Here is a 24,145-nt window from a genome sequence, read left to right as displayed (position 1 = left end):
CTACTATCTCATAGAGAAACTAACACAATTTTCAGGTTCAAAAAAGTCACCAGAACTTGGGATTCCCAGCCAGTCTCCCATGCTGGTACTTGCCAAGCCTTAAGCTGCATCGCTGCTGCGATCTGACAAGAGCACGCACATTCAGCTTAGAATGGCCGTTGACAGCAGCTGTTCAATTTGAACCTTCTTTTACTATCTCATAGAGAAACTAACACAATTTTCAGGTTCAGAAAGGTCAACGGAACTTGGGATTCCCAGCCAGTCTCCCATGCTGGTACTTGCCAAGCCTTAAGCTGCATTGCTGCTGCAATCTGACAAGAGCAGGCACATTCAGCTTAGAATGGCCGTTGACAGCAGCATTTCAAATTGAACCTTCTTTTACTATCTCATAGAGAAACTAAAACAATTTTCAAGTTCAAAAAGGTCAACAGAACTTGGGATTCCCAGCCAGTCTCCCATGCTGGAACTTGCCAAGCCTTAAGCTGCATCGCTGCTGCGATCTGACAAGAGCACGCACATTCAGCTTAGAATGGCCGTTGACAGCAGCTGTTCAATTTGAACCTTCTTTTACTATCTCATAGTAAACTAACACAATTTTCAGGTTCAAAAAGGTCAACAGAACTTGGGATTCCCAGCCAGTCTCCCATGCTGGTACTTGCCAAGCCTTAAGCTGCATTGCTGCTGCGATCTGACGAGAGCAGGCACATTCAGCTTAGAATGGCCGTTGACAGCAGCTGTTCAATTTGAACCTTCTTTTGCTATCTCATAGAGAAACTAACACAATTATCAGGTTCAAAAAGGTCAACGGAACTTGGGATTCCCAGCCAGTCTCCCATGCTGGTACTTGCCAAGACTTAAGCTGCATTGCTGCTGCGATCTGACGAGAGCAGGCACATTCAGCTTAGAATGGCCATTGACAGCAGTTGTTCAATTTGAACCTTCTTCTACTATCTCATATAGAAACTAACACAATTTTCAGGTTCAAAAAGGTCACCAGAACTTGGGATTCCAAGCCAGTCTCCCATGCTGGTACTTGCCAAGCCTTAAGCTGCATCGCTGCTGCGATCTGACAAGAGCACGCACATTCAGCTTAGAATGGCCGTTGACAGCAGCTGTTCAATTTGAACCTTCTTTTACTATCTCATAGAGAAACTAACACAATTTTCAGGTTCAAAAAGGTCAACGGAACTTGGGATTCCCAGCCAGTCTCCCATGCTGTTACTTGCCAAGCATTAAGCTGCATTGCTGCTGCGATCTGGCGAGAGCAGGCACATTCAGCTTAGAATGGCCATTGACAGCAGTTGTTCAATTTGAACCTTCTTCTACTATCTTATATAGAAACTAACACAATTTTCAGGTTCAAAAAGGTCACCAGAACTTGGGATTCCCAGCCAGTCTCCCATGCTGGTACTTGCCAAGCCTTAAGCTGCATTGCTGCTGCAATCTGACAAGAGCAGGCACATTCAGCTTAGAATGGCCGTTGACAGCAGCTGTTCAATTTGAACCTTCTTTTGCTATCTCATAGAGAAACTAACACAATTTTCAGGTTCAAAAAGGTCACCAGAACTTGGGATTCCAAGCCAGTCTCCCATGCTGGTACTTGCCAAGCCTTAAGCTGCATCGCTGCTGCGATCTGACAAGAGCACGCACATTCAGCTTAGAATGGCCGTTGACAGCAGCTGTTCAATTTGAACCTTCTTTTACTATCTCATAGAGAAACTAACACATTTTCAGGTTCAAAAAGGTCAACAGAACTTGGGATTCCCAGCCAGTCTCCCATGCTGGTACTTGCCAAGCCTTAAGCTGCATTGCTGCTGCGATCTGACGAGAGCAGGCACATTCAGCTTAGAATGGCCGTTGACAGCAGCTGTTCAATTTGAACCTTCTTTTACTATCTCATAGAGAAACTAACACAATTTTCAGGTTCACAAAGGTCAACGGAACTTGGGATTCCCAGCCAGTCTCCCATGCTGGTACTTGCCAAGCCTTAAGCTGCATTGCTGCTGCGATCTGACGAGAGCAGGCACATTCAGCTTAGAATGGCCGTTGACAGCAGCTGTTCAATTTGAACCTTCTTTTACTATCTCATATAGAAACTAACACATTTTCAGGTTCAAAAAGGTCAACGGAACTTGGAATTCCCAGCCAGTCTCCCATGCTGGTACTTGCCAAGCCTTAAGTTGCATTGCTGCTGCGATCTGACGAGAGCAGGCAAATTCAGCTTAGAATGGCCGTTGACAGCAGCTGTTCAATTTGAACCTTCTTTTACTATCTCATAGAGAAACTAACACATTTTCAGGTTCAAAAAGGTCAACAGAACTTGGGATTCCCAGCCAGTCTCCCATGCTGGTACTTGCCAAGCCTTAAGCTGCATTGCTGCTGCAATCTGACGAGAGCAGGCACATTCAGCTTAGAATTGCCGTTGACAGCAGCTGTTCAATTTGAACCTTCTTTTACTATCTCATAGAGAAACTAACACAATTTTCAGGTTCAAAAAGGTCAACGGAACTTGGAATTCCCAGCCAGTCTCCCATGCTGGTACTTGCCAAGCCTTAAGTTGCATTGCTGCTGCGATCTGACGAGAGCAGGCAAATTCAGCTTAGAATGGCCGTTGACAGCAGCTGTTCAATTTGAACCTTCTTTTACTATCTCATAGAGAAACTAACACATTTTCAGGTTCAAAAAGGTCAACAGAACTTGGGATTCCCAGCCAGTCTCCCATGCTGGTACTTGCCAAGCCTTAAGCTGCATTGCTGCTGCAATCTGACGAGAGCAGGCACATTCAGCTTAGAATTGCCGTTGACAGCAGCTGTTCAATTTGAACCTTCTTTTACTATCTCATAGAGAAACTAACACAATTTTCAGGTTCAAAAAGGTCAACAGAACTTGGGATTCCCAGCCAGTCTCCCATGCTGGTACTTGCCAAGCCTTAAGCTGCATCGCTGCTGCGATCTGACTAGAGCACGCACATTCAGCTTAGAATTGCCGTTGACAGCAGCTTTTCAATTTGAACCTTCTTTTACTATCTCATACAGAAACTAACACAATTTTCAGGTTCAAAAAGGTCAACGGAACTTGGGATTCCCAGCCAGTCTCCCATGCTGGTACTTGCCAAGCCTTAAGCTGCATTGCTGCTGCGATCTGACGAGAGCAGGCACATTCAGCTTAGAATGGCCATTGACAGCAGCTGTTCAATTTGAAAATTCTTCTACTATCTCATAGAGAAACTAACACAATTTTCAGGTTCAAAAAGGTCACCAGAACTTGGGATTCCCAGCCAGTCTCCCATGCTGGAACTTGCCAAGCCTTAAGCTGCATCGCTGCTGCGATCTGACAAGAGCACGCACATTCAGCTTAGAATGGCCGTTGACAGCAGCTGTTCAATTTGAACCTTCTTTTACTATCTCATAGTAAACTAACACAATTTTCAGGTTCAAAAAGGTCAACAGAACTTGGGATTCCCAGCCAGTCTCCCATGCTGGAACTTGCCAAGCCTTAAGCTGCATCGCTGCTGCGATCTGACAAGAGCACGCACATTCAGCTTAGAATGGCCGTTGACAGCAGCTGTTCAATTTGAACCTTCTTTTACTATCTCATAGTAAACTAACACAATTTTCAGGTTCAAAAAGGTCAACAGAACTTGGGATTCCCAGCCAGTCTCCCATGCTGGTACTTGCCAAGCCTTAAGCTGCATTGCTGCTGCGATCTGACGAGAGCAGGCACATTCAGCTTAGAATGGCCGTTGACAGCAGCTGTTCAATTTGAACCTTCTTTTGCTATCTCATAGAGAAACTAACACAATTTTCAGGTTCAAAAAGGTCAACGGAACTTGGGATTCCCAGCCAGTCTCCCATGCTGGTACTTGCCAAGACTTAAGCTGCATTGCTGCTGCGATCTGACGAGAGCAGGCACATTCAGCTTAGAATGGCCATTGACAGCAGTTGTTCAATTTGAACCTTCTTCTACTATCTTATATAGAAACTAACACAATTTTCAGGTTCAAAAAGGTCACCAGAACTTGGGATTCCAAGCCAGTCTCCCATGCTGGTACTTGCCAAGCCTTAAGCTGCATTGCTGCTGCAATCTGACAAGAGCAGGCACATTCAGCTTAGAATGGCCGTTGACAGCAGCTGTTCAATTTGAACCTTCTTTTGCTATCTCATAGAGAAACTAACACAATTTTCAGGTTCAAAAAGGTCACCAGAACTTGGGATTCCAAGCCAGTCTCCCATGCTGGTACTTGCCAAGCCTTAAGCTGCATCGCTGCTGCGATCTGACAAGAGCACGCACATTCAGCTTAGAATGGCCGTTGACAGCAGCTGTTCAATTTGAACCTTCTTTTACTATCTCATAGAGAAACTAACACATTTTCAGGTTCAAAAAGGTCAACAGAACTTGGGATTCCCAGCCAGTCTCCCATGCTGGTACTTGCCAAGCCTTAAGCTGCATTGCTGCTGCAATCTGACGAGAGCAGGCACATTCAGCTTAGAATGGCCGTTGACAGCAGCTGTTCAATTTGAACCTTCTTTTACTATCTCATAGAGAAACTAACACAATTTTCAGGTTCAAAAAGGTCAACGGAACTTGGGATTCCCAGCCAGTCTCCCATGCTGGTACTTGCCAAGCCTTAAGCTGCATTGCTGCTGCAATCTGACAAGAGCAGGCACATTCAGCTTAGAATGGCCGTTGACAGCAGCTGTTCAATTTGAACCTTCTTTTGCTATCTCATAGAGAAACTAACACAATTTTCAGGTTCAAAAAGGTCACCAGAACTTGGGATTCCAAGCCAGTCTCCCATGCTGGTACTTGCCAAGCCTTAAGCTGCATCGCTGCTGCGATCTGACAAGAGCACGCACATTCAGCTTAGAATGGCCGTTGACAGCAGCTGTTCAATTTGAACCTTCTTTTACTATCTCATAGAGAAACTAACACATTTTCAGGTTCAAAAAGGTCAACAGAACTTGGGATTCCCAGCCAGTCTCCCATGCTGGTACTTGCCAAGCCTTAAGCTGCATTGCTGCTGCGATCTGACGAGAGCAGGCACATTCAGCTTAGAATGGCCGTTGACAGCAGCTGTTCAATTTGAACCTTCTTTTACTATCTCATAGAGAAACTAACACAATTTTCAGGTTCAAAAAGGTCAACGGAACTTGGGATTCCCAGCCAGTCTCCCATGCTGGTACTTGCCAAGCCTTAAGCTGCATTGCTGCTGCGATCTGACGAGAGCAGGCACATTCAGCTTAGAATGGCCGTTGACAGCAGCTGTTCAATTTGAACCTTCTTTTACTATCTCATAGAGAAACTAACACATTTTCAGGTTCAAAAAGGTCAACGGAACTTGGAATTCCCAGCCAGTCTCCCATGCTGGTACTTGCCAAGCCTTAAGTTGCATTGCTGCTGCGATCTGACGAGAGCAGGCAAATTCAGCTTAGAATGGCCGTTGACAGCAGCTGTTCAATTTGAACCTTCTTTTACTATCTCATAGAGAAACTAACACATTTTCAGGTTCAAAAAGGTCAACAGAACTTGGGATTCCCAGCCAGTCTCCCATGCTGGTACTTGCCAAGCCTTAAGCTGCATTGCTGCTGCAATCTGACGAGAGCAGGCACATTCAGCTTAGAATTGCGGTTGACAGCAGCTGTTCAATTTGAACCTTCTTTTACTATCTCATAGAGAAACTAACACAATTTTCAGTTTCAAAAAGGTCAACGGAACTTGGAATTCCCAGCCAGTCTCCCATGCTGGTACTTGCCAAGCCTTAAGTTGCATTGCTGCTGCGATCTGACGAGAGCAGGCAAATTCATCTTAGAATGGCCGTTGACAGCAGCTGTTCAATTTGAACCTTCTTTTACTATCTCATAGAGAAACTAACACATTTTCAGGTTCAAAAAGGTCAACAGAACTTGGGATTCCCAGCCAGTCTCCCATGCTGGTACTTGCCAAGCCTTAAGCTGCATTGCTGCTGCAATCTGACGAGAGCAGGCACATTCAGCTTAGAATTGCCGTTGACAGCAGCTGTTCAATTTGAACCTTCTTTTACTATCTCATAGAGAAACTAACACAATTTTCAGGTTCAAAAAGGTCAACAGAACTTGGGATTCCCAGCCAGTCTCCCATGCTGGTACTTGCCAAGCCTTAAGCTGCATCGCTGCTGCGATCTGAAAAGAGCACACACATTCAGCTTAGAATGGCCGTTGACAGCATTTGTTCAATTTGAACCTTCTTCTACTATCTCATAGAGAAACTAACACAATTTTCAGGTTCAAAAAGGTCACCAGAACTTGGGATTCCCAGCCAGTCTCCCATGCTGGTACTTGCCAAGCCTTAAGCTGCATCGCTGCTGCGATCTGACTAGAGCACGCACATTCAGCTTAGAATTGCCGTTGACAGCAGCTTTTCAATTTGAACCTTCTTTTACTATCTCATACAGAAACTAACACAATTTTCAGGTTCAAAAAGGTCAACGGAACTTGGGATTCCCAGCCAGTCTCCCATGCTGGTATTTGCCAAGCCTTAAGCTGCATTGCTGCTGCGATTTGACGAGAGCAGGCACATTCAGCTTAGAATGGCCATTGACAGCAGCTGTTCAATTTGAACCTTCTTTTACTATCTCATAGAGAAACTAACACAATTTTCAGGTTCAAAAAGGTCAACAGAACTTGGGATTCCCAGCCAGTCTCCCATGCTGGTACTTGCCAAGCCTTAAGCTGCACCGCTGCTGCGATCTGACAAGAGCACACACATTCAGCTTAGAATGGCCGTTGACAGCAGTTGTTCAATTTGAAAATTCTTCTACTATCTCATAGAGAAACTAACACAATTTTCAGGTTCAAAAAAGTCACCAGAACTTGGGATTCCCAGCCAGTCTCCCATGCTGGTACTTGCCAAGCCTTAAGCTGCATCGCTGCTGCGATCTGACAAGAGCATGCACATTCAGCTTAGAATGGCCGTTGACAGCAGCATTTCAAATTGAACCTTCTTTTACTATCTCATAGAGAAACTAAAACAATTTTCAAGTTCAAAAAGGTCAACAGAACTTTGGATTCCCAGCCAGTCTCCCATGCTGGAACTTGCCAAGCCTTAAGCTGCATCGCTGCTGCGATCTGACAAGAGCACGCACATTCAGCTTAGAATGGCCGTTGACAGCAGCTGTTCAATTTGAACCTTCTTTTACTATCTCATAGTAAACTAACACAATTTTCAGGTTCAAAAAGGTCAACAGAACTTGGGATTCCCAGCCAGTCTCCCATGCTGGTACTTGCCAAGCCTTAAGCTGCATTGCTGCTGCGATCTGACGAGAGCAGGCACATTCAGCTTAGAATGGCCGTTGACAGCAGCTGTTCAATTTGAACCTTCTTTTGCTATCTCATAGAGAAACTAACACAATTTTCAGGTTCAAAAAGGTCAACGGAACTTGGGATTCCCAGCCAGTCTCCCATGCTGGTACTTGCCAAGACTTAAGCTGCATTGCTGCTGCGATCTGACGAGAGCAGGCACATTCAGCTTAGAATGGCCATTGACAGCAGTTGTTCAATTTGAACCTTCTTCTACTATCTCATATAGAAACTAACACAATTTTCAGGTTCAAAGAGGTCACCAGAACTTGGGATTCCAAGCCAGTTTCCCATGCTGGTACTTGCCAAGCCTTAAGCTGCATCGCTGCTGCGATCTGACAAGAGCACGCACATTCAGCTTAGAATGGCCGTTGACAGCAGCTGTTCAATTTGAACCTTCTTTTACTATCTCATAGAGAAACTAACACAATTTTCAGGTTCAAAAAGGGCAACGGAACTTGGGATTCCAAGCCAGTCTCCCATGCTGTTACTTGCCAAGCATTAAGCTGCATTGCTGCTGCGATCTGGCGAGAGCAGGCACATTCAGCTTAGAATGGCCATTGACAGCAGTTGTTCAATTTGAACCTTCTTCTACTATCTTATATAGAAACTAACACAATTTTCAGGTTCAAAAAGGTCACCAGAACTTGGGATTCCAAGCCAGTCTCCCATGCTGGTACTTGCCAAGCCTTAAGCTGCATTGCTGCTGCAATCTGACAAGAGCACGCACATTCAGCTTAGAATGGCCGTTGACAGCAGCTGTTCAATTTGAACCTTCTTTTGCTATCTCATAGAGAAACTAACACAATTTTCAGGTTCAAAAAGGTCACCAGAACTTGGGATTCCAAGCCAGTCTCCCATGCTGGTACTTGCCAAGCCTTAAGCTGCATCGCTGCTGCAATCTGACAAGAGCACGCACATTCAGCTTAGAATGGCCGTTGACAGCAGCTGTTCAATTTGAACCTTCTTTTACTATCTCATAGAGAAACTAACACATTTTCAGGTTCAAAAAGGTCAACAGAACTTGGGATTCCCAGCCAGTCTCCCATGCTGGTACTTGCCAAGCCTTAAGCTGCATTGCTGCTGCGATCTGACGAGAGCAGGCACATTCAGCTTAGAATGGCCGTTGAAAGCAGCTGTTCAATTTGAACCTTCTTTTACTATCTCATAGAGAAACTAACACAATTTTCAGGTTCAAAAAGGTCAACGGAACTTGGGATTCCCAGCCAGTCTCCCATGCTGGTACTTGCCAAGCCTTAAGCTGCATTGCTGCTGCGATCTGACGAGAGCAGGCACATTCAGCTTAGAATGGCCGTTGACAGCAGCTGTTCAATTTGAACCTTCTTTTACTATCTCATAGAGAAACTAACACATTTTCAGGTTCAAAAAGGTCAACGGAACTTGGAATTCCCAGCCAGTCTCCCATGCTGGTACTTGCCAAGCCTTAAGTTGCATTGCTGCTGCGATCTGACGAGAGCAGGCAAATTCAGCTTAGAATGGCCGTTGACAGCAGCTGTTCAATTTGAACCTTCTTTTACTATCTCATAGAGAAACTAACACAATTTTCAGGTTCAAAAAGGTCAACGGAACTTGGGATTCCAAGCCAGTCTCCCATGCTGGTACTTGCCAAGCCTTAAGCTGCATTGCTGCTGCAATCTGACAAGAGCAGGCACATTCAGCTTAGAATGGCCGTTGACAGCAGCATTTCAAATTGAACCTTCTTTTACTATCTCATAGAGAAACTAAAACAATTTTCAAGTTCAAAAAGGTCAACAGAACTTGGGATTCCCAGCCAGTCTCCCATGCTGGAACTTGCCAAGCCTTAAGCTGCATCGCTGCTGCGATCTGACAAGAGCACGCACATTCAGCTTAGAATGGCCGTTGACAGCAGCTGTTCAATTTGAACCTTCTTTTACTATCTCATAGTAAACTAACACAATTTTCAGGTTCAAAAAGGTCAACAGAACTTGGGATTCCCAGCCAGTCTCCCATGCTGGTACTTGCCAAGCCTTAAGCTGCATTGCTGCTGCGATCTAACGAGAGCAGGCACATTCAGCTTAGAATGGCCGTTGACAGCAGCTGTTCAATTTGAACCTTCTTTTGCTATCTCATAGAGAAACTAACACAATTTTCAGGTTCAAAAAGGTCAACGGAACTTGGGATTCCCAGCCAGTCTCCCATGCTGGTACTTGCCAAGACTTAAGCTGCATTGCTGCTGCGATCTGACGAGAGCAGGCACATTCAGCTTAGAATGGCCATTGACAGCAGTTGTTCAATTTGAACCTTCTTCTACTATCTCATATAGAAACTAACACAATTTTCAGGTTCAAAAAGGTCACCAGAACTTGGGATTCCAAGCCAGTCTCCCATGCTGGTACTTGCCAAGCCTTAAGCTGCATCGCTGCTATGATCTGACAAGAGCACGCTTATTCAGCTTAGAATGGCCGTTGACAGCAGCTGTTCAATTTGAACCTTCTTTTACTATCTCATAGAGAAACTAACACAATTTTCAGGTTCAAAAAGGGCAACGGAACTTGGGATTCCCAGCCAGTCTCCCATGCTGTTACTTGCCAAGCATTAAGCTGCATTGCTGCTGCGATCTGGCGAGAGCAGGCACATTCAGCTTAGAATGGCCATTGACAGCTGTTGTTCAATTTGAACCTTCTTCTACTATCTTATATAGAAACTAACACAATTTTCAGGTTCAAAAAGGTCACCAGAACTTGGGATTCCAAGCCAGTCTCCCATGCTGGTACTTGCCAAGCCTTAAGCTGCATTGCTGCTGCAATCTGACAAGAGCAGGCACATTCAGCTTAGAATGGCCGTTGACAGCAGCTGTTCAATTTGAACCTTCTTTTGCTATCTCATAGAGAAACTAACACAATTTTAAGGTTCAAAAAGGTCACCAGAACTTGGGATTCCAAGCCAGTCTCCCATGCTGGTACTTGCCAAGCCTTAAGCTGCATCGCTGCTGCGATCTGACAAGAGCACGCACATTCAGCTTAGAATGGCCGTTGACAGCAGCTGTTCAATTTGAACCTTCTTTTACTATCTCATAGAGAAACTAACACATTTTCAGGTTCAAAAAGGTCAACAGAACTTGGGATTCCCAGCCAGTCTCCCATGCTGGTACTTGCCAAGCCTTAAGCTGCATTGCTGCTGCGATCTGACGAGAGCAGGCACATTCAGCTTAGAATGGCCGTTGACAGCAGCTGTTCAATTTGAACCTTCTTTTACTATCTCATAGAGAAACTAACACAATTTTCAGGTTCAAAAAGGTCAACGGAACTTGGGATTCCCAGCCAGTCTCCCATGCTGGTACTTGCCAAGCCTTAAGCTGCATTGCTGCTGCGATCTGACGAGAGCAGGCACATTCAGCTTAGAATGGCCGTTGACAGCAGCTGTTCAATTTGAACCTTCTTTTACTATCTCATAGAGAAACTAACACAATTTTCAGGTTCAAAAAGGTCAACGGAACTTGGGATTCCCAGCCAGTCTCCCATGCTGGTACTTGCCAAGCCTTAAGCTGCATTGCTGCTGCGATCTGACGAGAGCAGGCACATTCAGCTTAGAATGGCCATTGACAGCAGTTGTTCAATTTGAACCTTCTTCTACTATCTCATATAGAAACTAACACAATTTTCAGGTTCAAAAAGGTCACCAGAACTTGGGATTCCAAGCCAGTCTCCCATGCTGGTACTTGCCAAGCCTTAAGCTGCATCGCTGCTGCGATCTGACAAGAGCACGCACATTCAGCTTAGAATGGCCGTTGACAGCAGCTGTTCAATTTGAAAGTTCTTTTACTATCTCATAGAGAAACTAACACAATTTTCAGGTTTAAAAAGGGCAACGGAACTTGGGATTCCCAGCCAGTCTCCCATGCTGGTACTTGCCAAGCCTTAAGCTGCATTGCTGCTGCGATCTGGCGAGAGCAGGCACATTAAGCTTAGAATGGCCATTGACAGCAGTTGTTCAATTTGAACCTTCTTCTACTATCTTATATAGAAACTAACACAATTTTCAGGTTCAAAAAGGTCACCAGAACTTGGGATTCCAAGCCAGTCTCCCATGCTGGTACTTGCCAAGCCTTAAGCTGCATTGCAGCTGCAATCTGACAAGAGCAGGCACATTCAGCTTAGAATGGCCGTTGACAGCAGCTGTTCAATTTGAACCTTCTTTTGCTATCTCATAGAGAAACTAACACAATTTTCAGGTTCAAAAAGGTCAACAGAACTTGGGATTCCAAGCCAGTCTCCCATGCTGGTACTTGCCAAGCCTTAAGCTGCATCGCTGCTGCGATCTGACAAGAGCACGCACATTCAGCTTAGAATGGCCGTTGACAGCAGCTGTTCAATTTGAACCTTCTTTTACTATCTCATAGAGAAACTAACACATTTTCAGGTTCAAAAAGGTCAACAGAACTTGGGATTCCCAGCCAGTCTCCCATGCTGGTACTTGCCAAGCCTCAAGCTGCATTGCTGCTGCGATCTGACGAGAGCAGGCACATTCAGCTTAGAATGGCCGTTGACAGCAGCTGTTCAATTTGAACCTTCTTTTGCTATCTCATAGAGAAACTAACACAATTTTCAGGTTCAAAAAGGTCAACGGAACTTGGAATTCCCAGCCAGTCTCCCATGCTGGTACTTGCCAAGCCTTAAGCTGCATTGCTGCTGCAATCTGACGAGAGCAGGCACATTCAGCTTAGAATTGCCATTGACAGCAGCTGTTCAATTTGAACCTTCTTTTACTATCTCATAGAGAAACTAACACAATTTTCAGGTTCAAAAAGGTCAACAGAACTTGGGATTCCCAGCCAGTCTCCCATGCTGGTACTTGCCAAGCCTTAAGCTGCATCGCTGCTGCGATCTGAAAAGAGCACACACATTCAGCTTAGAATGGCCGTTGACAGCAGTTCTTCAATTTGAACCTTCTTCTACTATCTCATAGAGAAACTAACACAATTTTCAGGTTCAAAAAGGTCTCCAGAACTTGGGATTCCCAGCCAGTCTCCCATGCTGGTACTTGCCAAGCCTTAAGCTGCATCGCTGCTGCGATCTGACAAGAACACGCACATTCAGCTTAGAATTGCCGTTGACAGCAGCTTTTCAATTTGAACCTTCTTTTACTATCTCATACAGAAACTAACACAATTTTCAGGTTCAAAAAGGTCAACGGAACTTGGGATTCCCAGCCAGTCTCCCATGCTGGTACTTGCCAAGCCTTAAGCTGCATTGCTGCTGCGATCTGACGAGAGCAGGCACATTCAGCTTAGAATGGCCATTGACAGCAGCTTTTCAATTTGAACCTTCTTTTACTATCTCATAGAGAAACTAACACAATTTTCAGGTTCAAAAAGGTCAACAGAACTTGGGATTCCCAGCCAGTCTCCCATGCTGGTACTTGCCAAGCCTTAAGCTGCATCGCTGCTGCGATCTGACAAGAGCACACACATTCAGCTTAGAATGGCCGTTGACAGCAGTTGTTCAATTTGAACCTTCTTCTACTATCTCATAGAGAAACTAACACAATTTTCAGGTTCAAAAAGGTCAACAGAACTTGGGATTCCCAGCCAGTCTCCCATGCTGGTACTTGCCAAGCCTTAAGTTGCATTGCTGCTGCGATCTGACGAGAGCAGGCAAATTCAGCTTAGAATGGCCGTTGACAGCAGCTGTTCAATTTGAACCTTCTTTTGCTATCTCATAGAGAAACTAACACAATTTTCAGGTTCAAAAAGGTCAACAGAACTTGGGATTCCCAGCCAGTCTCCCATGCTGGTACTTGCCAAGCCTTAAGCTGCATCGCTGCTGCGATCTGAAAAGAGCACACACATTCAGCTTAGAATGGCCGTTGACAGAAGTTCTTCAATTTGAACCTTCTTCTACTATCTCATAGAGAAACTAACACAATTTTCAGGTTCAAAAAGGTCACCAGAACTTGGGATTCCCAGCCAGTCTCCCATGCTGGTACTTGCCAAGCCTTAAGCTGCATCGCTGCTGCGATCTGACAAGAGCACACACATTCAGCTTAGAATGGCCGTTGACAGCAGTTGTTCAATTTGAACCTTCTTCTACTATCTCATAGAGAAACTAACACAATTTTCAGGTTCAAAAAGGTCAACAGAACTTGGGATTCCCAGCCAGTCTCCCATGCTGGTACTTGCCAAGCCTTAAGCTGCATCGCTGCTGTGATCTGAGAAGAGCACGCACATTCAGCTTAGAATTGCCGTTGACAGCAGCTTTTCAATTTGAACCTTCTTTTACTATCTCATACAGAAACTAACACAATTTTCAGGTTCAAAAAGGTCAACGGAACTTGGGATTCCCAGCCAGTCTCCCATGCTGGAACTTGCCAAGCCTTAAGCTGCATCGCTGCTGCGATCTGACAAGAGCACGCACATTCAGCTTAGAATGGCCGTTGACAGCAGCTGTTCAATTTGAACCTTTTTTTGCTATCTCATAGAGAAACTAACACAATTTTCAGGTTCAAAAAGGTCAACGGAACTTGGGATTCCCAGCCAGTCTCCCATGCTGGTACTTGCCAAGCCTTAAGCTGCATTGCTGCTGCGATCTGACGAGAGCAGGCACATTCAGCTTAGAATGGCCATTGACAGCAGTTGTTCAATTTGAACCTTCTTCTACTATCTCATATAGAAACTAACACAATTTTCAGGTTCAAAAAGGTCACCAGAACTTGGGATTCCAAGCCAGTCTCCCATGCTGGTACTTGCCAAGCCTTAAGCTGCATCGCTGCTGCGATCTGACAAGAGCACGCACATTCAGCTTAGAATGGCCGTTGACAGCAGCTGTTCAATTTGAACCTTCTTTTACTATCTCATAGAGAAACTAACACAATTTTCAGGTTCAAAAAGGGCAACGGAACTTGGGATTCCCAGCCAGTCTCCCATGCTGGTACTTGCCAAGCCTAAAGCTGCATTGCTGCTGCAATCTGACAAGAGCAGGCACATTCAGCTTAGAATGGCCGTTGACAGCAGCTGTTCAATTTGAACCTTCTTTTGCTATCTCATAGAGAAACTAACACAATTTTCAGGTTCAAAAAGGTCACCAGAACTTGGGATTCCAAGCCAGTCTCCCATGCTGGTACTTGCCAAGCCTTAAGCTGCGATCTGACAAGAGCACGCACATTCAGCTTAGAATGGCCGTTGACAGCAGCTGTTCAATTTGAACCTTCTTTTACTATCTCATAGAGAAACTAACACAATTTTCAGGTTCAAAAAGGGCAACGGAACTTGGGATTCCCAGCCAGTCTCCCATGCTGGTACTTGCCAAGCCTTAAGCTGCATTGCTGCTGCGATCTGGCGAGAGCAGGCACATTCAGCTTAGAATGGCCATTGACAGCAGTTGTTCAATTTGAACCTTCTTCTACTATCTTATATATAAACTAACACAATTTTCAGGTTCAAAAAGGTCACCAGAACTTGGGATTCCAAGCCAGTCTCCCATGCTGGTACTTGCCAAGCCTTCAGCTGCATTGCTGCTGCAATCTGACAAGAGCAGGCACATTCAGCTTAGAATGGCCGTTGACAGCAGCTGTTCAAATTGAACCTTCTTTTGCTATCTCATAGAGAAACTAACACAATTTTCAGGTTCAAAAAGGTCACCAGAACTTGGGATTCCAAGCCAGTCTCCCATGCTGGTACTTGCCAAGCCTTAAGCTGCGATCTGACAAGAGCACGCACATTCAGCTTAGAATGGCCGTTGACAGCAGCTGTTCAATTTGAACCTTCTTTTACTATCTCATAGAGAAACTAACACAATTTTCAGGTTCAAAAAGGGCAACGGAACTTGGGATTCCCAGCCAGTCTCCCATGCTGGTACTTGCCAAGCCTTATGCTGCATTGCTGCTGCGATCTGGCGAGAGCAGGCACATTCAGCTTAGAATGGCCATTGACAGCAGTTGTTCAATTTGAACCTTCTTCTACTATCTTATATAGAAACTAACACAATTTTCAGGTTCAAAAAGGTCACCAGAACTTGGGATTCCAAGCCAGTCTCCCATGCTGGTACTTGCCAAGCCTTAAGCTGCATTGCTGCTGCAATCTGACAAGAGCAGGCACATTCAGCTTAGAATGGCCGTTGACAGCTGCTGTTCAATTTGAACCTTCTTTTGCTATCTCATAGAGAAACTAACACAATTTTCAGGTTCAAAAAGGTCAACAGAACTTGGGATTCCCAGCCAGTCTCCCATGCTGGTACTTGCCAAGCCTTAAGCTGCATCGCTGCTGCGATCTGAAAAGAGCACACACATTCAGCTTAGAATGGCCGTTGACAGCAGTTGTTCAATTTGAACCTTCTTCTACTATCTCATAGAGAAACTAACACAATTTTCAGGTTCAAAAAGGTCACCAGAACTTGGGATTCCCAGCCAGTCTCCCATGCTGGTACTTGCCAAACCTTAAGCTGCATCGCTGCTGCGATCTGAGAAGAGCACGCACATTCAGCTTAGAATTGCCGTTGACAGCAGCTTTTCAATTTGAACCTTCTTTTACTATCTCATACAGAAACTAACACAATTTTCAGGTTCAAAAAGGTCACCAGAACTTGGGATTCCCAGCCAGTCTCCCATGCTGGTACTTGCCAAGCCTTAAGCTGCATTGCTGCTGCGATCTGACGAGAGCAGGCACATTCAGCTTAGAATGGCCGTTGACAGCAGCTGTTCAATTTGAACCTTCTTTTACTATCTCATAGAGAAACTAACACATTTTCAGGTTCAAAAAGGTCAACGGAACTTGGAATTCCCAGCCAGTCTCCCATGCTGGTACTTGCCAAGCCTTAAGTTGCATTGCTGCTGCGATCTGACGAGAGCAGGCAAATTCAGCTTAGAATGGCCGTTGACAGCAGCTGTTCAATTTGAACCTTCTTTTGCTATCTCATAGAGAAACTAACACAATTTTCAGGTTCAAAACGGTCAACGGAACTTGGGATTCCCAGCCAGTCTCCCATGCTGGTACTTGCCAAGCCTTAAGCTGCATTGCTGCTGCAATCTGACGAGAGCAGGCACATTCAGCTTAGAATTGCCGTTGACAGCAGCTGTTCAATTTGAACCTTCTTTTACTATCTCATAGAGAAACTAACACAATTTTCAGGTTCAAAAAGGGCAACGGAACTTGGGATTCCCAGCCTGTCTCCCATGCTGGTACTTGCCAAGCCTTATGCTGCATCGCTGCTGTGATCTGGCGGGAGCAGGCACATTCAGCTTAGAATGGCCATTGACAGCAGTTGTTCAATTTGAACCTTCTTCTACTATCTTATATAGAAACTAAAACAATTTTCAGGTTCAAAAAGGTCACCAGAACTTGAGATTCCAAGCCAGTCTCCCATGCTGGTACTTGCCAAGCCTTAAGCTGCATTGCTGCTGCAATCTGACAAGAGCAGGCACATTCAGCTTAGAATGGCCGTTGACAGCAGCTGTTCAATTTGAACCTTCTTTTGCTATCTCATAGAGAAACTAACACAATTTTCAGGTTCAAAAAGGTCACCAGAACTTGGGATTCCAAGCCAGTCTCCCATGCTGGTACTTGCCAAGCCTTAAGCTGCATTGCTGCTGCGATCTGACGAGAGCAGGCACATTCAGCTTAGAATGGCCGTTGACAGCAGCTGTTCAATTTGAACCTTCTTTTACTATCTCATAGAGAAACTAACACATTTTCAGGTTCAAAAAGGTCAACGGAACTTGGAATTCCCAGCCAGTCTGCCATGCTGGTACTTGCCAAGCCTTAAGTTGCATTGCTGCTGCGATCTGACGAGAGCAGGCAAATTCAGCTTAGAATGGCCGTTGACAGCAGCTGTTCAATTTGAACCTTCTTTTGCTATCTCATAGAGAAACTAACACAATTTTCAGGTTCAAAACGGTCAACAGAACTTGGGATACCCAGCCAGTCTCCCATGCTGGTACTTGCCAAGCCTTAAGCTGCATTGCTGCTGCAATCTGACGAGAGCAGGCACATTCAGCTTAGAATTGCCGTTGACAGCAGCTGTTCAATTTGAACCTTCTTTTACTATCTCATAGAGAAACTAACACAATTTTCAGGTTCAAAAAGGTCAACAGAACTTGGGATTCCCAGCCAGTCTCCCATGCTGGTACTTGCCAAGCCTTAAGCTGCATCGCTGCTGCGATCTGAAAAGAGCACACACATTCAGCTTAGAATGGCCGTTGACAGCAGTTGTTCAATTTGAACCTTCTTCTACTATCTCATAGAGAAACTAACACAATTTTCAGGTTCAAAAAGGTCACCAGAACTTGGGATCCGAAGCCAGTCTCCCATGCTGGTACTTGCCAAGCCTTAAGCTGCATTGCTGCTGCGATCTGACGAGAGCAGGCACATTCAGCTTAGAATGGCCATTGACAGCAGTTGTTCAATTTGAACCTTCTTCTACTATCTCATATAGAAACTAACACAATTTTCAGGTTCAAAAAGGTCACCAGAACTTGGGATTTCCAGCCAGTCTCCCATGCTGGTACTTGCCAAGCCTTAAGCTGCATCGCTGCTGCGATCTGACAAGAGCACGCACATTCAGCTTAGAATGGCCGTTGACAGCAGCTGTTCAATTTGAACCTTCTTTTACTATCTCATAGAGAAACTAACACAATTTTCAGGTTCAAAAAGGGCAACGGAACTTGGGATTCCCAGCCAGTCTCCCAAGCTGGTACTTGCCAAGCCTTAAGCTGCATTGCTGCTGCGATCTGGCGAGAGCAGGCACATTCAGCTTAGAATGGCCATTGACAGCAGTTGTTCCATTTGAACCTTCTTCTACTATCTTATATAGAAACTAACACAATGTTCAGGTTCAAAAAGGTCACCAGAACTTGGGATTCCAAGCCAGTCTCCCATGCTGGTACTTGCCAAGCCTTAAGCTGCATTGCTGCTGCAATCTGACAAGAGCAGGAACATTCAGCTTAGAATGGCCGTTGACAGCAGCTGTTCAATTTGAACCTTCTTTTGCTATCTCATAGAGAAACTAACACAATTTTCAGGTTCAAAAAGGTCACCAGAACTTGGGATTCCAAGCCAGTCTCCCATGCTGGTACTTGCCAAGCCTTAAGCTGCATCGCTGCTGCGATCTGACAAGAGCACGCACATTCAGCTTAGAATGGCCGTTGACAGCAGCTGTTCAATTTGAACCTTCTTTTACTATCTCATAGAGAAACTAACACAATTTTCAGGTTCAAAAAGGTTAACGGAACTTGGGATTCCCAGCCAGTCTCCCATGCTGGTACTTGCCAAGCCTTAAGCTGCATTGCTGCTGCGATCTGACGAGAGCAGGCACATTCAGCTTAGAATGGCCGTTGACAGCAGCTTTTCAATTTGAACCTTCTTTTACTATCTCATAGAGAAACTAACACATTTTCTGGTTCAAAAAGGTCAACGGAACTTGGAATTCCCAGCCAGTCTCCCATGCTGGTACTTGCCAAGCCTTAAGTTGCATTGCTGCTGCGATCTGACGAGAGCAGGCAAATTCAGCTTAGAATGGCCGTTGACAGCAGCTGTTCAATTTGAACCTTCTTTTACTATCTCATAGAGAAACTAACACAATTTTCAGGTTCAAAAAGGTCAACAGAACTTGGGATTCCCAGCCAGTCTCCCATGCTGGTACTTGCCAAGCCTTAAGCTGCATTGCTGCTGCAATCTGACGAGAGCAGGCACATTCAGCTTAGAATTGCCGTTGACAGCAGCTGTTCAATTTGAACCTTCTTTTACTATCTCATAGAGAAACTAACACAATTTTCAGGTTCAAAAAGGTCAACAGAACTTGGGATTCCCAGCCAGTCTCCCATGCTGGTACTTGCCAAGCCTTAAGCTGCATCGCTGCTGCGATCTGAAAAGAGCACACACATTCAGCTTAGAATGGCCGTTGACAGCAGTTGTTCAATTTGAACCTTCTTCTACTATCTCATAGAGAAACTAACACAATTTTCAGGTTCAAAAAGATCACCAGAACTTGGGATTCCCAGCCAGACTCCCATGCTGGTACTTGCCAAGCCTTAAGCTGCATCGCTGCTGCGATCTGACAAGAGCACGCACATTCAGCTTAGAATTGCCGTTGACAGCAGCTTTTCAATTTGAACCTTCTTTTACTATCTCATAGAGAAACTAACACAATTTTCAGGTTCTAAAAGGTCAACGGAACTTGGGATTCCCAGCCAGTCTCCCATGCTGGTACTTGCCAAGCCTTAAGCTGCATCGCTGCTGCGATCTGACAAGAGCACACACATTCAGCTTAGAATGGCCGTTGACAGCAGTTGTTCAATTTGAACCTTCTTCTACTATCTCATAGAGAAACTAACACAATTTTCAGGTTCAAAAAAGTCACCAGAACTTGGGATTCCCAGCCAGTCTCCCATGCTGGTACTTGCCAAGCCTTAAGCTGCATCGCTGCTGCGATCTGACAAGAGCACGCACATTCAGCTTAGAATTGCCGTTGACAGCAGCTTTTCAATTTGAACCTTCTTTTACTATCTCAAACAGAAACTAACACAATTTTCAGGTTCAAAAAGGTCAACGGAACTTGGGATTCCCAGCCAGTCTCCCATGCTGGTACTTGCCAAGCCTTAAGCTGCATTGCTGCTGCGATCTGACGAGAGCAGGCACATTCAGCTTAGAATGGCCATTGACAGCAGCTGTTCAATTTGAACCTTCTTTTACTATCTCATAGAGAAACTAACACAATTTTCAGGTTCAAAAAGGTCAACAGAACTTGGGATTCCCAGCCAGTCTCCCATGCTGGTACTTGCCAAGCCTTAAGCTGCATCGCTGCTGCGATCTGACAAGAGCACACACATTCAGCTTAGAATGGCCGTTGACAGCAGTTGTTCAATTTGAACCTTCTTCTACTATCTCATAGAGAAACTAACACAATTTTCAGGTTCAAAAAAGTCACCAGAACTTGGGATTCCCAGCCAATCTCCCATGCTGGTACTTGCCAAGCCTTAAGCTGCATCGATCTGACAAGAGCACGCACATTCAGCTTAGAAAGGCCGTTGACAGCAGCTGTTCAATTTGAACCTTCTTTTACTATCTCATAGAGAAACTAACACAATTTTCAGGTTCAAAAAGGTCAACGGAACTTGGGATTCCCAGCCAGTCTCCCATGCTGGTACTTGCAAAGCCTTAAGCTGCATAGCTGCTGCGATCTGACGAGAGCAGGCACATTCAGCTTAGAATGGCCGTTGACAGCAGCATTTCAAATTGAACCTTCTTTTACTATCTCATAGAGATGCTAAAACAATTTTCAAGTTCAAAAAGGTCAACAGAACTTGGGATTCCCAGCCAGTCTCCCATGCTGGAACTTGCCAAGCCTTAAGCTGCATCGCTGCTGCGATCTGACAAGAGCACACACATTCAGCTTAGAACGGCCGTTGACAGCAGCTCTTCAATTTGAACCTTCTTTTACTATCTCATAGAGAAACTAACACAATTTTCAGGTTAAAAATGGTCAACAGAACTTGGGATTCCCAGCCAGTCTCCCATGCTGGTACTTGCCAAGCCTTAAGCTGCATCGCTGCTGCGATCTGACAAGAGCACGCACATTCAGCTTAGAATGGCCGTTGACAGCAGCTGTTCAATTTGAACCTTCTTTTACTATCTCATAGAGAAACTAACACATTTTCAGGTTCAAAAAGGTCAACGGAGCTTGGGATTCCCAGCCAGTCTCCCATGCTGGTACTTGCCAAGCCTTAAGCTGCATCGCTGCTACGATCTGAAAAGAGCACACACATTCAGCTTAGAATGGCCGTTGACAGCAGTTGTTCAATTTGAACCTTCTTCAACTATCTCATAGAGAAACTAACACAATTTTCAGGTTCAAAAAGGTCAACGGAACTTGGGATTCCCAGCCAGTCTCCCATGCTGGTACTTGCCAAGCCTTAAGCTGCATTGCTGCTGCGATCTGACAAGAGCACGCACATTCAGCTTAGAATTGCCGTTGACAGCAGCTTTTCAATTTGAACCTTCTTTTACTATCTCATAGAGAAACTAACACAATTTTCAGGTTCAAAAAGGTCAACGGAACTTGGGATTCCCAGCCAGTCTCCCATGCTGGTACTTGCCAAGCCTTAAGCTGCATTGCTGCTGCGATCTGACGAGAGCAGGCACATTCAGCTTAGAATGGCCATTGACAGCAGCTGTTCGATTTGAACCTTCTTTTACTATCTCATAGAGAAACTAACACAATTTTCAGGTTCAAAAAGTTTAACAGAACTTGGGATTCCCAGCCAGTCTCCCATGCTGGTACTTGCCAAGCCTTAAGCTGCATCGCTGCTGCGATCTGACAAGAGCACAAACATTCAGCTTAGAATGGCCGTTGACAGCAGTTGTTCAATTTGAACCTTCTTCTACTATCTCATAGTAGAAACTAACACAATTTTCAGGTTCAAAAAAGTCACCAGAACTTGGGATTCCCAGCCAGTCTCCCATGCTGGTACTTGCCAAGCCTTAAGCTGCATCGCTTCTGCGATCTGACAAGAGCACGCACATTCAGCTTAGAATGGCCGTTGACAGCAGCTGTTCAATTTGAACCTTCTTTTACTATCTCATAGAGAAACTAACACAATTTTCAGGTTCAAAAAGGGCAACGGAACTTGGGATTCCCATGCTGGTACTTGCCAAGCCTTAAGCTGCATTGCTGCTGCGATCTGGCGAGAGCAGGCACATTCAGCTTAGAATGGCCATTGACAGCAGTTGTTCAATTTGAACCTTCTTCTACTATCTTATATAGAAACTAACACAATTTTCAGGTTCAAGAAGGTCACCAGAACTTGGGATTCCCAGCCAGTCTCCCATGCTGGTACTTGCCAAGCCTTAAGCTGCATTGCTGCTGCAATCTGACAAGAGCAGGCACATTCAGCTTAGAATGGCCGTTGACAGCAGCTGTTCAATTTGAACCTTCTTTTGCTATCTCATAGAGAAACTAACACAATTTTCAGGTTCAAAAAGGTCACCAGAACTTGGGATTCCAAGACAGTCTCCCATGCTGGTACTTGCCAAGCCTTAAGCTGCATCGCTGCTGCGATCTGACAAGAGCACGCACATTCAGCTTAGAATGGCCGTTGACAGCAGCTGTTCAATTTGAAACTTCTTTTACTATCTCATAGAGAAACTAACACATTTTCAGGTTCAAAAAGGTCAACAGAACTTGGGATTCCCAGCCAGTCTCCCATGCTGGTACTTGCCAAGCCTTAAGCTGCATTGCTGCTGCGATCTGACGAGAGCAGGCACATTCAGCTTAGAATGGCCATTGACAGCAGCTGTTCGATTTGAACCTTCTTTTACTATCTCATAGAGAAACTAACACAATTTTCAGGTTCAAAAAGTTTAACAGAATTTGGGATTCCCAGCCAGTCTCCCATGCTGGTACTTGCCAAGCCTTAAGCTGCATCGCTGCTGCGATCTGACAAGAGCACAAACATTCAGCTTAGAATGGCCGTTGACAGCAGTTGTTCAATTTGAACCTTCTTCTACTATCTCATAGTAGAAACTAACACAATTTTCAGGTTCAAAAAAGTCACCAGAACTTGGGATTCCCAGCCAGTCTCCCATGCTGGTACTTGCCAAGCCTTAAGCTGCATCGCTGCTGCGATCTGACAAGAGCACGCACATTCAGCTTAGAATGGCCGTTGACAGCAGCTGTTCAATTTGAACCTTCTTTTACTATCTCATAGAGAAACTAACACAATTTTCAGGTTCAAAAAGGCAACGGAACTTGGGATTCCCATGCTGGTACTTGCCAAGCCTTAAGCTGCATTGCTGCTGCGATCTGGCGAGAGCAGGCACATTCAGCTTAGAATGGCCATTGACAACAGTTGTTCAATTTGAACCTTCTTCTACTATCTTATATAGAAACTAACACAATTTTCAGGTTCAAGAAGGTCACCAGAACTTGGGATTCCAAGCCAGTCTCCCATGCTGGTACTTGCCAAGCCTTAAGCTGCATTGCTGCTGCAATCTGACAAGAGCAGGCACATTCAGCTTAGAATGGCCGTTGACAGCAGCTGTTCAATTTGAACCTTCTTTTGCTATCTCATAGAGAAACTAACACAATTTTCAGGTTCAAAAAGGTCACCAGAACTTGGGATTCCAAGACAGTCTCCCATGCTGGTACTTGCCAAGCCTTAAGCTGCATCGCTGCTGCGATTTGACGAGAGCAGGCAAATTCAGCTTAGAATGGCCGTTGACAGCAGCTGTTCAATTTGAACCTTCTATTGCTATCTCATAGAGAAACTAACACAATTTTCAGGTTCAAAACGGTCAACGGAACTTGGAATTCCCAACCAGTCTCCCATGCTGGTACTTGCCAAGCCTTAAGCTGCATTGCTGCTGCGATCTGACGAGAGCAGGCACATTCAGCTTAGAATTGCCGTTGACAGCAGCTGTTCAATTTGAACCTTCTTTTACTATCTCATAGAGAAACTAACACAATTTTCAGGTTCAAAAAGGTCAACAGAACTTGGGATTCCCAGCCAGTCTCCCATGCTGGTACTTGCCAAGCCTTAAGCTGCATCGCTGCTGCGATCTGAAAAGAGCACACACATTCAGCTTAGAATGGCCGTTGACAGCAGTTGTTTAATTTGAACCTTCTTCTACTATCTCATAGAGAAACTAACACAATTTTCAGGTTCAAAAAGGTCACCAGAACTTGGGATTCCCAGCCAGTCTCCCATGCTGGTACTTGCCAAGCCTTAAGCTGCATCGCTGCTGCGATCTGACAAGAGCAGGCACATTCAGCTTAGAATTGCCGTTGACAGCAGCTGTTCAATTTGAACCTTCTTTTACTATCTCATAGAGAAACTAACACAAT

At 44.9% G+C, this 24,145-nt stretch overlaps 48 pseudogenes; all 48 read right to left on the bottom strand.

Moving 5' to 3' along the window:
- Positions 1 to 233: 233 nt before the first annotated feature.
- On the bottom strand, positions 234 to 352 carry LOC140096336 (5S ribosomal RNA; annotated as a pseudogene).
- A 258-nt stretch (positions 353 to 610) lies between these two features.
- On the bottom strand, positions 611 to 729 carry LOC140079243 (5S ribosomal RNA; annotated as a pseudogene).
- A 70-nt stretch (positions 730 to 799) lies between these two features.
- LOC140092326 (5S ribosomal RNA) lies at positions 800 to 918 on the bottom strand (annotated as a pseudogene).
- Positions 919 to 1,743: 825 nt separating this feature from the next.
- LOC140079242 (5S ribosomal RNA) lies at positions 1,744 to 1,862 on the bottom strand (annotated as a pseudogene).
- A 70-nt stretch (positions 1,863 to 1,932) lies between these two features.
- LOC140092414 (5S ribosomal RNA) lies at positions 1,933 to 2,051 on the bottom strand (annotated as a pseudogene).
- Positions 2,052 to 2,120: 69 nt separating this feature from the next.
- LOC140093489 (5S ribosomal RNA) lies at positions 2,121 to 2,239 on the bottom strand (annotated as a pseudogene).
- A 69-nt stretch (positions 2,240 to 2,308) lies between these two features.
- On the bottom strand, positions 2,309 to 2,427 carry LOC140094879 (5S ribosomal RNA; annotated as a pseudogene).
- Positions 2,428 to 2,497: 70 nt separating this feature from the next.
- LOC140093488 (5S ribosomal RNA) lies at positions 2,498 to 2,616 on the bottom strand (annotated as a pseudogene).
- A 69-nt stretch (positions 2,617 to 2,685) lies between these two features.
- On the bottom strand, positions 2,686 to 2,804 carry LOC140094878 (5S ribosomal RNA; annotated as a pseudogene).
- Positions 2,805 to 3,063: 259 nt separating this feature from the next.
- Positions 3,064 to 3,182, bottom strand: LOC140082719 (5S ribosomal RNA; annotated as a pseudogene).
- Positions 3,183 to 3,628: 446 nt separating this feature from the next.
- Positions 3,629 to 3,747, bottom strand: LOC140079241 (5S ribosomal RNA; annotated as a pseudogene).
- Positions 3,748 to 3,817: 70 nt separating this feature from the next.
- On the bottom strand, positions 3,818 to 3,936 carry LOC140092325 (5S ribosomal RNA; annotated as a pseudogene).
- A 447-nt stretch (positions 3,937 to 4,383) lies between these two features.
- On the bottom strand, positions 4,384 to 4,502 carry LOC140089601 (5S ribosomal RNA; annotated as a pseudogene).
- Positions 4,503 to 4,572: 70 nt separating this feature from the next.
- Positions 4,573 to 4,691, bottom strand: LOC140096335 (5S ribosomal RNA; annotated as a pseudogene).
- Positions 4,692 to 4,949: 258 nt separating this feature from the next.
- LOC140079240 (5S ribosomal RNA) lies at positions 4,950 to 5,068 on the bottom strand (annotated as a pseudogene).
- Positions 5,069 to 5,138: 70 nt separating this feature from the next.
- LOC140092401 (5S ribosomal RNA) lies at positions 5,139 to 5,257 on the bottom strand (annotated as a pseudogene).
- Positions 5,258 to 5,326: 69 nt separating this feature from the next.
- On the bottom strand, positions 5,327 to 5,445 carry LOC140093487 (5S ribosomal RNA; annotated as a pseudogene).
- Positions 5,446 to 5,703: 258 nt separating this feature from the next.
- Positions 5,704 to 5,822, bottom strand: LOC140092881 (5S ribosomal RNA; annotated as a pseudogene).
- Positions 5,823 to 5,891: 69 nt separating this feature from the next.
- On the bottom strand, positions 5,892 to 6,010 carry LOC140094877 (5S ribosomal RNA; annotated as a pseudogene).
- Positions 6,011 to 7,213: 1,203 nt separating this feature from the next.
- On the bottom strand, positions 7,214 to 7,332 carry LOC140079239 (5S ribosomal RNA; annotated as a pseudogene).
- A 70-nt stretch (positions 7,333 to 7,402) lies between these two features.
- Positions 7,403 to 7,521, bottom strand: LOC140092324 (5S ribosomal RNA; annotated as a pseudogene).
- Positions 7,522 to 8,346: 825 nt separating this feature from the next.
- On the bottom strand, positions 8,347 to 8,465 carry LOC140086404 (5S ribosomal RNA; annotated as a pseudogene).
- A 70-nt stretch (positions 8,466 to 8,535) lies between these two features.
- On the bottom strand, positions 8,536 to 8,654 carry LOC140092389 (5S ribosomal RNA; annotated as a pseudogene).
- Positions 8,655 to 8,723: 69 nt separating this feature from the next.
- LOC140093486 (5S ribosomal RNA) lies at positions 8,724 to 8,842 on the bottom strand (annotated as a pseudogene).
- Positions 8,843 to 9,289: 447 nt separating this feature from the next.
- Positions 9,290 to 9,408, bottom strand: LOC140083068 (5S ribosomal RNA; annotated as a pseudogene).
- A 70-nt stretch (positions 9,409 to 9,478) lies between these two features.
- On the bottom strand, positions 9,479 to 9,597 carry LOC140092323 (5S ribosomal RNA; annotated as a pseudogene).
- An 825-nt stretch (positions 9,598 to 10,422) lies between these two features.
- Positions 10,423 to 10,541, bottom strand: LOC140079238 (5S ribosomal RNA; annotated as a pseudogene).
- A 70-nt stretch (positions 10,542 to 10,611) lies between these two features.
- LOC140092377 (5S ribosomal RNA) lies at positions 10,612 to 10,730 on the bottom strand (annotated as a pseudogene).
- Positions 10,731 to 10,800: 70 nt separating this feature from the next.
- On the bottom strand, positions 10,801 to 10,919 carry LOC140082718 (5S ribosomal RNA; annotated as a pseudogene).
- An 825-nt stretch (positions 10,920 to 11,744) lies between these two features.
- LOC140083627 (5S ribosomal RNA) lies at positions 11,745 to 11,863 on the bottom strand (annotated as a pseudogene).
- A 70-nt stretch (positions 11,864 to 11,933) lies between these two features.
- On the bottom strand, positions 11,934 to 12,052 carry LOC140095320 (5S ribosomal RNA; annotated as a pseudogene).
- A 448-nt stretch (positions 12,053 to 12,500) lies between these two features.
- On the bottom strand, positions 12,501 to 12,619 carry LOC140082716 (5S ribosomal RNA; annotated as a pseudogene).
- A 259-nt stretch (positions 12,620 to 12,878) lies between these two features.
- Positions 12,879 to 12,997, bottom strand: LOC140095479 (5S ribosomal RNA; annotated as a pseudogene).
- Positions 12,998 to 13,823: 826 nt separating this feature from the next.
- LOC140082715 (5S ribosomal RNA) lies at positions 13,824 to 13,942 on the bottom strand (annotated as a pseudogene).
- A 626-nt stretch (positions 13,943 to 14,568) lies between these two features.
- On the bottom strand, positions 14,569 to 14,687 carry LOC140096938 (5S ribosomal RNA; annotated as a pseudogene).
- A 1,193-nt stretch (positions 14,688 to 15,880) lies between these two features.
- LOC140092815 (5S ribosomal RNA) lies at positions 15,881 to 15,999 on the bottom strand (annotated as a pseudogene).
- Positions 16,000 to 16,068: 69 nt separating this feature from the next.
- LOC140093485 (5S ribosomal RNA) lies at positions 16,069 to 16,187 on the bottom strand (annotated as a pseudogene).
- Positions 16,188 to 16,257: 70 nt separating this feature from the next.
- On the bottom strand, positions 16,258 to 16,376 carry LOC140093608 (5S ribosomal RNA; annotated as a pseudogene).
- Positions 16,377 to 16,824: 448 nt separating this feature from the next.
- Positions 16,825 to 16,943, bottom strand: LOC140097975 (5S ribosomal RNA; annotated as a pseudogene).
- Positions 16,944 to 18,524: 1,581 nt separating this feature from the next.
- LOC140086645 (5S ribosomal RNA) lies at positions 18,525 to 18,643 on the bottom strand (annotated as a pseudogene).
- A 69-nt stretch (positions 18,644 to 18,712) lies between these two features.
- LOC140093484 (5S ribosomal RNA) lies at positions 18,713 to 18,831 on the bottom strand (annotated as a pseudogene).
- Positions 18,832 to 18,901: 70 nt separating this feature from the next.
- On the bottom strand, positions 18,902 to 19,020 carry LOC140094876 (5S ribosomal RNA; annotated as a pseudogene).
- Positions 19,021 to 19,846: 826 nt separating this feature from the next.
- LOC140082714 (5S ribosomal RNA) lies at positions 19,847 to 19,965 on the bottom strand (annotated as a pseudogene).
- A 440-nt stretch (positions 19,966 to 20,405) lies between these two features.
- On the bottom strand, positions 20,406 to 20,524 carry LOC140085934 (5S ribosomal RNA; annotated as a pseudogene).
- A 259-nt stretch (positions 20,525 to 20,783) lies between these two features.
- Positions 20,784 to 20,902, bottom strand: LOC140097166 (5S ribosomal RNA; annotated as a pseudogene).
- A 447-nt stretch (positions 20,903 to 21,349) lies between these two features.
- On the bottom strand, positions 21,350 to 21,468 carry LOC140082713 (5S ribosomal RNA; annotated as a pseudogene).
- Positions 21,469 to 22,471: 1,003 nt separating this feature from the next.
- Positions 22,472 to 22,590, bottom strand: LOC140083736 (5S ribosomal RNA; annotated as a pseudogene).
- A 1,003-nt stretch (positions 22,591 to 23,593) lies between these two features.
- On the bottom strand, positions 23,594 to 23,712 carry LOC140084789 (5S ribosomal RNA; annotated as a pseudogene).
- Positions 23,713 to 24,145: the final 433 nt, after the last annotated feature.

This window comes from Engystomops pustulosus, chromosome 9 (assembly GCF_040894005.1).
Source record: "Engystomops pustulosus chromosome 9, aEngPut4.maternal, whole genome shotgun sequence".
Lineage (NCBI taxonomy): Eukaryota > Metazoa > Chordata > Amphibia > Anura > Leptodactylidae > Engystomops > Engystomops pustulosus.
Note: the sequence above shows the minus strand (reverse complement) of the source record. Positions and strands in the feature narration are given on the sequence as shown.